Below are 11,007 nucleotides of genomic sequence, written 5' to 3' on the forward strand. Positions count from 1 at the left end.
CATCTGAATTTTGTAGGAATAACCAAAGAATTAATAGGAAATAAAAGATTTTTGAGACTTTTCCAGAAGAATATTGATATTATTTTCAATATTCCTAAAATGTTCTTAGTCAAATAAATATATGTATCAATAAAAATAATCAATTCAAATGGAGAGTATAACACATACTATTAAAAGGGATGCATATATGTACATATGTATGTGTGTGCTTATTTAAGATTCACAATTTAAGAAAATGTAGGATTCACGATGTTCATCAAGGTTTGAAAGTTAATTTGTTGCTGAGAATGGTTCTCACTGGTAATATGCAGTACTGGAAGCCACAGTACAGTAGCATTACAGTAATTCATTACAATGGGAAGACGAACCTCACTGAAAAATTCAAGAAACTGAACAGTTAGTTACAGAAGGGCAATTATGGGACCTGGTCTCATTTCATTATCTAAGATGAGTGAGAATAAAATGCAAAACTGACACATAAATGATGCAAGGCATATTAGGTTTGAGATTTCTTCTTTTGTTTTAATTAAGTTTTTATTAATAAGTGCTTTGAATTATATGATCTTATTTTGATGCTGGCTATTTCAAAGAAAAACAGTGTATGGGGCTTATACTAGATTATGTTATAGTAATGCTAATCACTAATTTTTTTATTACTATGTACCAGATAGTGTGCTAAACATTTTACATATATTATCTCATCTATAACTAACCACATCGGTAGTTTCATTATCTATTTTAACAGAGAAGAAAACTGAGGCACAAAGAAGTTAAGTAACTTTTCCAAGATCACACTGCTAGCAAATAATTGAACCAAGATTGAATTCAGGTAAAATCTGGAGACTGTATATTCCTACTCATTTATTTTGCATCTTCTAGGTGCTTTTTTTAAATGCACATAATATATTCTCAAGTGTTTTTCATATGATCTATACCCTTAGGAAGGAGAGATCCATTTTCCAAATTTATTTTTAATGCTAAAGTCTTTAATGTCATCTTCAAGGTGAGTACAAAATATACTTATGTCCCTTAGGACTCAGCTAACTGGTCAAATTACTTAGGTATCTTTTGTTGATTTCATTGGGCAGAATTAATTGCTGTCTCCTCTGTATCCCTCATATAATGTACAGATGCCCATAATATCCATTGCACCTATGTATTTACATATCTGCTTACCTCCAGGGCCTAGCTCAGTGTCTGGAACACAGTAAATATCAAAAAATGTTTGTGGGATGAATCAATAACTCGGGCCAGTCCATACCTTTTCTGCGTCATTTTTCTATATATAATTTCCCCTGCCAGCCACTGATTTGTCTCCTGCTGGGGTAAAACAGAGTATTGTCTTCTCTGGACTTTGAATTAATGTTTTCCCTGTTTACCAAACCAAAGTGGTAAAGAAACTCATGTTCCAAGCAAGGAACATTTTTGATAAATAAATGAGTTTAAAATGCTGAATCCACAGTGTCATGCTGAACTACCTCAAAAAAGAAGTTGCCCAAACTTTGTCCACATTCCCTGGGATAAATGTGGCTCGATGCCATTCTCTCCAAAATCTTTATTATGAAGTAATCTGACCCATAGTTTAAACAGACAGGGAAGTCATAATGTGTCACCCAACATAGACCTTGGGAAAAAAGTAAATCCAGTGCAGACGAATGCATTAGCCTAAAACTATTGTATCCCTTCTTCATTCTCTTATTTGACATTTATTGAACAAATGATGAGTCTGAATAAATGATGGTTGAGGGAGAGGAGGGAGGTTGCAGATTGGCTCTGAGACAGCTGCAGAGAGCAGGGGAAATTTAAGTGGAGCACTGGGACTAAGGTTTAGTCAGGAGACGGGAGAATGGCAGGTAGACAGGATGAAAAGCACAAGGAACAGCATCAAGCGTATGGGGACATGGGAACGCGCGAGCTCTTGGGCAATTGTGAGAAGTTCAGGGGAGCAGAAGGCTCTTGGAGGAGAGGAAAGAAGGATGTGTTAGCCACACATCAGTTCAATGTAAACATTTTATGGTAAAAGAATACAAGCCACAGACCTGCACTCTAGGCCTACCTCTGTCATGAACTCAGGGCATGGCAATATGAAAATCCTTTCACACCAGGGGTTCAAAAATCAAATGCCTAAAATGACCAAGCTAGTAAAGATTAATGAGTGAGGAGTGTGGGTATAAGACAATAGGAAGTGCTACTGTGTTGTCAGGGGAATATTGGCCCAGTGTCATCCAGTGGTACCAGAACTTTCAACTTTCTAGATAAGTCAGATATCTGAGTTTTTATGTGAAATCTCCAAATTTTAAACTATTGACATCTAATTGAATGTTTTATTAAATATTATACTGGCAAAAAATGCCTATTACTGCTCTACAACACCTGATTTAACTTTCTATTCTATAAAATGACTTGATAATACTTGTTCAATCTTTCTGAAAAGATTATTAAAAAGATCAAATCATCTTTAGATAAACACTTAGAGAATTACGATGTGCTATAGCAATTTATGTATCATTTTTATTGTTATTAATGTCACCAATTCTCATTTTTTGCACAAGCCTACTTGTGTCTTGCTTGCTCTTCCTGGTCTTTATTTTTACTTTATTCTAACAGTAATTCAAAAAAGAGCTTAGCATACAATGGCCTAATATCAAAGGAATTGGCTTAACACTGCGGGGTCAAGATGGGTTGGCATCTTTGTTATCCCACATAATTCAATCAACTTGAGTAATTGGATCTTCTCTTGGCAGTAGGATGGGTATAAACACTTTAAAAACACATTATTTAATTTGATTTATTTATTTATTTTTTTTGAGACAGAGTCTCTCACTCTGTTGCCCAGGCTGGAGTGCAGCTAATTTTTGTATTTTTAGTAGAGATGGGGTTTTGCCATGTTGGCCAGGCTGGTCTTGAACCCCTGGCCTCAGGTGATCTGCCCGCCTTGGCCTCCCAAAGTGCTAGGATTACAGGCGTGAGCCACCACACCCGGCCTAATTTGATTTTATGCACATATATATACTGAGGAAAAATTGCTTTCTGTATACTATATGAAAATGGCTTATTTGTGCATGTGTGTGAATATATATATATCATATATACTGTATATGAAAGTGTATGTGTATGTATCATGTATACTGTATATGAAAATGGCTTTGTGTGTGTGTATATACATATATGTGTGTGTATATATATACACATACATATATGTATATACACACACACACCCATATATATATATATATATATATGCCATTTTGCCTCAGCCTACACAACTCTTGATAATCAAAAGTCCTAAAAAGAGGGCTGGGCGTGGTGGCTCACACCTGTAATCCCAGAACTTTGGGAGGCTGAGGTGGGCGGATCACCTGAGGTTGGGAGCTCAAGACCAGCCTGACCAACATGGAGAAACCCCATCTCTATTAAAAAATACAAAATTAGCTAAGTGTAGTGGCACATGCCTGTAATCCCAGCTACTCGAGAGGCTGAGGCAGGAGAATCACTTGAACCCAGGAAGTGGAGGTTGCAGTGAGCCGAGATCGTGCCATTGCGCTCCAGCCTGGGCAACAAGAGCGAAACTCCCTCTCAAAAAAAAAAAGTCCTAAAAAGAAAACTAATAGTTGGTATTACCCAAGCATATTGGTATATGCAATCAAAATACTCTGAATTCTTAAATTATTATTATTTCTTTTCTACAAAGTAGAGATTCTCATGTACTTACAGAGGTTTTGGTTAATGCTTTATCTTTAACCAATTTATAGGCTTAAAAAAAAAAAAAACAAGCAGAACTGATACCAATGACTACTAAAGATGAGTCCCAGAACTAAAGATAACAATTAGATATTATCAGGCCTCCCCAGATGAAGTTGCAGAATCTCTTTCTTTCACTTTAAGCCTTTAAACAGGATTTATCTCATTTGTCTCAGATGATTTTAGTGTGGTCCTCTCAAACAGTGACCTCTCAAGTTTTCTGCACATGTGCTTGTGCTGGTTGACAGGACTGTACGATTTTCGTGCAATGTATTCAGATCCTCTGTGGAATGTGTACTCTTTTAAGAAACCCAAAATCTCATACGAATCTCATAAATTTTCCCCTGCTGCTGATTGGAACTTCTTCAGAAGCAGTACCAGAATAACCAGGTCTTCTTTAAGTGCTTCTGTAAAGACTTTATTTCTGCAGCTGTAGCTGAGGCTTCCACTGCAGGCAGCCCAATAAGGTTTAGATTACAAATGGGAAATAAACCTCTTGAAGTCGTATTCTGAATGTACCTACCAGCAAGAGTGAAATGAATCACATGCTTCCTTTTGGTGACATGTTACTCTATAACGTTAGGAATCTCAGCAGGAAAAGTGTAGGTTTGCCTAGAAAAGAGAGTAGGAAAAATTTACAAAGAAATGAATAACCTAGAAAAAAAGTAAGGCAGGTGGCCAATCCTGTGATTTTTAACTAGGAATATTAAAACACTGAGCCCTTTGTTTAGATAGCCAAAACTACTCTTTTACATTTTAGAAATAGGACTTCAACCTCATTTCATCCTCTCCAAGATAGTCCCGGATTAAATGATGAATAGAAGTTGGATACTAAATTTTACAGTCTTCTTTTCTTGAGACAGAGTCTTACTCTGTCACCCAGGCTGGAGTGCAGTGGTAAGATCTCGGCTCACCGCAATCTCCACCTCCTGGGTTCAAGTGATCCTCCAGCAGCCTCAGCCTCCCTAGTAGCTGGGACTACAGGCGTGCACCACCACGCCTGGCTAATTTTTGTATTTTTAGTAGAGATGGGGTTTCGCCATGTTGGCCAGGTTGGTCTCAAACTCCTGACCTCCAGTGATCTGCCCACTTTGGCCTCCTGAAGTGCTGGGATTACAGGTGTGAGCCACTATGCCTGGCCCTAAATCTTACATTCTGAATATGGCTAAGAACAAATAGTACTGGGAAGATCAAATCGATGTCATCTGCTGTTGACAGTATGGGTTACAGTGAAAAAGAATTGGAAGTAGTCAATCCCTGCTTCTCATCAAATTATTTCCCTTTCTCTTTGTCCTCCTACTCCTGTAAGTAAGTTGGGGTCAAAGGAAAATTTGGGATTGAGTGAGAAGCACCTCAGATGTTGGGGAATGGAAGAAATAGTAACAGAGTCTGAGTTCCAGATTGGGAGAGAGAGATCTCATCCAAAGACTGGGTCTGGTCAGTGAAAATGAGAGGGCACTGTGAAAACTAGGACTGTGCTCAAGAGAGTTGCAAAATCACAATCTGATGAGGCTTTAGGGAATCTGTAACAGCAAATCAGTCAAAAATGCTTACTTAGCCTCAGTCTCAAACGCACTGGCTCCTTCCTGCCTTTTGATGACCCTTCCCCTGATTCCACTCACAGGAGCCAATTCTAAAGTTCCATCGCTGCATTCTGTCACCCACACAGCCCCCTGCAGCCACATCTGCCAGTGGGTGGACGAAGACAGCAGAACAAACAGGTTTGGGTGTGGTGTGGTTCTTGTCATCTTGCCAAAGGGTCACAGTCATTTTTAAAAATCTTTTCATTTACATCTCAGAATGAGAGTGTGAAATATGATGTGAAAAATCTGAGGCCCCACAAAATGTTTTTTTGTTTTTACAAATAGACCATTTAGTTGAGTTCTTTTCTTGGCTGAATGTCTCTGCTTCAGGCTTGGGTCCTTCTTAAGGAGAGAGACTGAGTCATATATTTCTGAAATCCAAAAATACCTCAAATATAACAGGTGCTTAACAGATCTATGTCGAATAAAGGAAAAAAATCTTTAGAAAATCTAACATTCTTTTAGGTGTTCTTTTAGCATGGCTATAGGTCAGAGATAGGGAAAGATTTATGATATCCTAGGGAAAGAATCTCGGCCAACTGAAAGTGTAAACTTTCCTAAGTCAGGCAGACTCACTATAAGAGGAAAGCTGACAAACGCTACATTTTATTTATAATCATTAGCCAAATAAACTACTGTGTCTTTGTTACATTAAAATAGTATTTGAGATTTCACCCTTCACCACGTCCACCAGAACAGGCGCTGGTGGACGCCTGTTCTCCACAGCTGAGAGACCCATAGATGGTTCACATCACAGGACTCTGTGCAGACAATCCCCAGTACCAGCCTGGAGCTGGGTAGACTTGCTGGGTGACTAGACCCAGAAGAGAGACAATAGTCACTGCAGTTTGGCTCACAGCAAGCCACATCCATAGGAAAAGAGGGAGAGTACTACATCGAGGGAACAGTCCGTGGGAAAAAGAATCTGAACAACAGCCTTCAGCCTTAGACCTTCCCTCTGATAGAGCCTCCCCAAATGAGAAGGAACCAGAATGCTAATCCTGGTAATATGACAAAACAAGGCCTTCAACACCCCCCAAAAATCACACTAGTTCACCAGCAATGGATCCAAACCAAGAAGAAATCCCTGATTTACTTGAAAAAGAATTGAGGAGGTTAGTAATTAAGCTAATCAGGGAGGTACCAGAGAAAGGCAAAGCCCAATGCAAGGAAATCCAAACAATGACACAATAAGTGAAGGGAGGAATATTCAAGGAAATAAATAGCTTAAAGAAAAAACAATAAAAAATTCAGGAAACTATGGACACTTTTAGAAATATGAAATGCTCTGGAAAGTACAAGCAATATAATTGAACAAGTAGAAGAAAGAAATTCGGAGATCGAAGACAAGGTCTTTGAATTAACCCAACCCAACAAAGACAAAGAAAAAAGAATAAGAAGATATGAACAAAGCCTCCAAGAAGTCTGGGATTATGTTAAATGACCAAACCTAAGAATAATTGGTTTTCCTGAGGAAGAAGAGAATTCGAAAAGCTTGGAAAACATATTTGGGGGAATAATCGAGGAAAACTGCCCTGGCCTAGCTAAAGACCTAGTCATCCAAATACAAGAAGCATAAAGAACACCTGGGAAATTCATTGCAAAAAGATCTTCACCTAGGCACATTGTCATCAGGCTATCCAAAGTTAAGACAAAGGAAAGAATCTTAAGAGCTGTGAGACAGAAGCATCAGGTAACCTATAAAGGAAAAGCTATCAGATTAACAGCAGATATCTCAGCAGAAACCCTACAAGCTAGAAGGGATTGGGGGCCCTATCTTCAGCCTCCTCAAACAAAACAAATGTCAGCCAAGAATTTTGTATCCAGCAAAACTAAGCATCATATAACAAGGAAATATTGTTGTTTTCAGATAAACAAATGCTGAGAGAATTAGCCATTACCAAGCCACCACTGCAAGAACTGCTAAAAGGAGCTCTAAACATTGAAAGGAATCCTGGAAACACATTTTCCTGTGTTTCCTCTTTAAAGCATAAGTCACCCAGGACCTGTAAAACAAGAATATAAGCTAAAAAGCAGAAGCAAAAAACAAACAAACAAAAAAACAAAGTACACAGGCAACAAAGAGCACAATGAATGTAACAATACCTCACATTTCAATACTAACATTGAATGTAAATGGCCTAAATGCTCCACTTGAAAGATCCAGAATCGCAGAATGGATAAGAACTCACCAACCATCTGATGCCTTCAGGAGACTCACCTAACACTTAAGGACTTACATAAACTTAAAGTAAAGGAGTAGAAAAAGGCATTTCATGCACATGGACACCAAAAGTGAGCAGGGGTAGCTATTCTTGTATCAGACAAAACAAACTTTAAAGCAACAGCAGTTAAAAGAGACAAAGAGAGACATTATATAATGCTAAAAGGCCTTGTCCAACAGGAAAATATCACAATCCTAAACATATATGCACCAAATACTAGTGCTCCCAAATTTATAAAACAATTACTAACAGATGTAAGACATGAGATAGAAAGCAACACAATAATAGTGGGGGACTTCAGTACAGCACTAGACAGGTCATCAAGACAGCAGTTCATCAAGACAGAAAGTCAACAAACAATGGATTTAAACTATACCTTGGAACAAATGGACTTAACAGATATATACAGAACATTTCATCCAACAACCACAGAATACACACACATTCTATTCAGCAGCACATGGAACTTTCTCCAAGATAGACCATATGATAGGCCATAAAATGAGCCTCAATAAATTTAAGTAAACTGAAATTATATCAAGCATTCTTTTAGACTACAGTGGAATGAAACTGGAAATCAACTCCATAAGGGACCTTCGAAACCACGCAAATACATGGAAATTAAATAACCTGCTCCTGAATGATCATTGGGTCAAAAATGATCAAGATGGAAATTTAAAAATTATTCAAACTGAATGACAATTATGATACAACTTATCAAAACCTCTGGGATACAGCTAAGGCAGTGCTAAGAGGAAAGTTCATAGCTCTGAACGCCTATATCAAGAAGGCTGAAAGAGCACAAACAGACAATCTAAGGTCACACCTCAAGGGACTAGAGAAATAAGAACAAACCAACCCAAAGCCAGCAGAAGAAAGGAAATAACCAAGATCAGAGCAGAATTAAATGAAACTGAAACAAACAAAAAATACCAAAGTTAAATGAAACAAAAAGCTGATTCTTTGAAAAGATAAATAAAATTGATACACCATTAGCAAGATTAACTAAGAAGAGAGAAAATCCAAATAACTTCACTGAGAAATGAAACAGGAGATATTACAACTGACACCACCAAAATACAAAAGATCATTCAAGGCTACTATGAACACCTTTACACACATAAACTAGAAAACCTAGAAGAGATGGATAAATTTCTGGAAAAATACAACCCTCCTAGCTTAAATCAAGAAGAATTAGATACCCCAAACAGACCAACAACAAGCAGCAAGATTGAAATGGTGATTAAAAAATTACTAACACAAAAAGTTCAGGATCAGAAAGATTCATAGCAGAATTCTACCAGACATTCAAAGAATAATTGGTATTAATCCTTTTGACATCATTCCACAAGATAGAGAAAGAAGGAACCCTCCCTAACTCATTCTATGAAGCCAGCATAACCCTAATACCAAAACCAGGAAAGGACACAACCAAAAAAGAAAACTACAGACCAATATCCTTGATGAACATAGTTGCTAAAATCCTTAACAAAATACTAGCTAACCAAATCCAACAACATATCAAAAAGATAATCCACCATGATCAAGTGGGTTTCACACCAGGGATGCACGGATGGTTTAACATATACAAGTCAATACATGTGATATGCCACATAAACATAATTAAAAACAAAAAATCACATGATCATCACAATAGATGCAGAAAAAGCATTCAACAAAATCCAGCATCCCTTTATGATTAAAACTCTCAGCAAAATCGGCATACAAGGGACACACCTTAATGTAATAAAAGCAATCTGTGTCAAACCCACAGCCAACATAATATTGAATGGGGAAAAGTTGAAAGCATTCCCTCTGAGAATGGGAACAAGACAGGGATGCCCACTCTGACCACTCCTCTTCAACATTGGACTGGAAGTCCTAGCCAGGGCAATCAGACAAGAGGAAGAAATAAAGGGCATCCAAATCGGTAAAGAGGAAGTCAGACTGTCACTGTTTGCTGAAAATATGGTCCTTCACCTTGAAAACCCTAAAGACTCCTCCAGAAAGCTCCTAGAACTGATTAAAGAATTCAGCAAAGTCTCCGGATACAAGATTAATGCACACAAATCAGTAGCTTTTCTATACACCAGCAGCAACCAAGTGGAGAATCAAATCAAGAACTCAACCTCTTTTAAAATAGCTGTAAAAAAAAAAATACTTAGCAATATACCTAACAAAGGAGTCGAAAGACCTCTACAAGAAAATCTATAAAACACTGCTGAAAGAAATCATAGATGACACAAACTAACGGAAACACATCCTATGCTCATAGATTGGTAGAATCAATATTGTGAAAATGACCATACTGCCAAAAGCAATCTACAAATTCAATGCAATCTCCATGAGAATACCACCATCATTCTTCACAGAATTAGCAAAAACAATTCTAAAATTCATATGGAACCAAAAAAGAGCTTGCATAGCCAAAGCAAGACTAAGCAAAAAGAACAAATCAGGAGGCATCACACAACCTGATTTCAAACTATCCTATAAGGCCATAGTTACCCAAACAGCATGGTACTGGTATAAAAATAGGCAAATAGACCAATGGAACAAAATAGAAACTCAGAAATAAACCCAAATACTTACAGCCAACTGATCTTCAACAAAGCAAACAAAAACATAAAATGGGAGAAAGGACACCCTTTTCAACAAATGATGCTGGGATAATTGGCTAGCCACGTGTAGGAGAATGAAACTGGATCCTCATCTCTCACCTTATACAAATATCAACTCAAGATGGATTGAAGACTTAAACCTAAGACCTGAAACTATAAAAATTCTAGAAGGTAACATTGGAAAAACCCTTCTAGACATTAGCTTAGGCAAGGATTTAATGACCAAGAACTCAAAAGCAAATGCAATAAAGAAAGCTAAATAGCTGGGACCTAATTCAACTAAAGAGCTTTTGCATGGCAAAAGGAACAGTTGACAGAGTAAACAGACAACCCACAGAGTGGGAGAAAATCTTCATGATCTATATGTCTGACAAATGACTAATATCCAGAATCTACAATGAACTCAAACAAGTCAGTAAGAGAAAAACAAACCATCCCATCAAAAAGCAGGCTAAGGACATGAATAGACAATTCTCAAAAGAAGATATACAAACGGTGAACAAACATAGAAAAAACGCTCAACATCACTAATAATCAGGGAAATGCAAATCAAAACCACAAAGTGATACCACCTTACTCCTACAAGAATGGCCATAATAAAAAAATTAAAAAACAGTAGATGTTGATGTGGATACGGTGATCAGGGAACACTTCTACACTGCTGGTGGGAATGTAAACTAGTACAGCCACTATGGAAAACAGAGTGGAGATTCCTTAAAGAACTGAAAGTAGAACTACCATTTGATCCAGCAATCCCACTACTTGGTATCTACCCAGAGGAAAAGAAGTCATTATTTGGCCGGGCGCAGTGGCTCACGCCTGTAATCCCAGCACTTC

The 11,007-nt window shown here is 37.6% G+C and overlaps 1 protein-coding gene across 1 annotated transcript in view; it reads right to left on the reverse strand.

Moving 5' to 3' along the window:
* ADGRL2 (adhesion G protein-coupled receptor L2) overlaps positions 1-4,353 on the reverse strand; it is a 301,782-nt gene extending 297,429 nt beyond the window's left edge. The window contains exon 1 of the mRNA XM_063697514.1: positions 4,265-4,353. The gene's annotated coding sequence lies outside the window, so the exon portion shown is untranslated. The remainder of the gene's footprint in view (positions 1-4,264) is intronic.
* Between the last annotated feature and the right edge of the window lie 6,654 nt (positions 4,354-11,007).

This window comes from Gorilla gorilla, chromosome 1, assembly GCF_029281585.2.
Source record: "Gorilla gorilla gorilla isolate KB3781 chromosome 1, NHGRI_mGorGor1-v2.1_pri, whole genome shotgun sequence".
Lineage (NCBI taxonomy): Eukaryota > Metazoa > Chordata > Mammalia > Primates > Hominidae > Gorilla > Gorilla gorilla.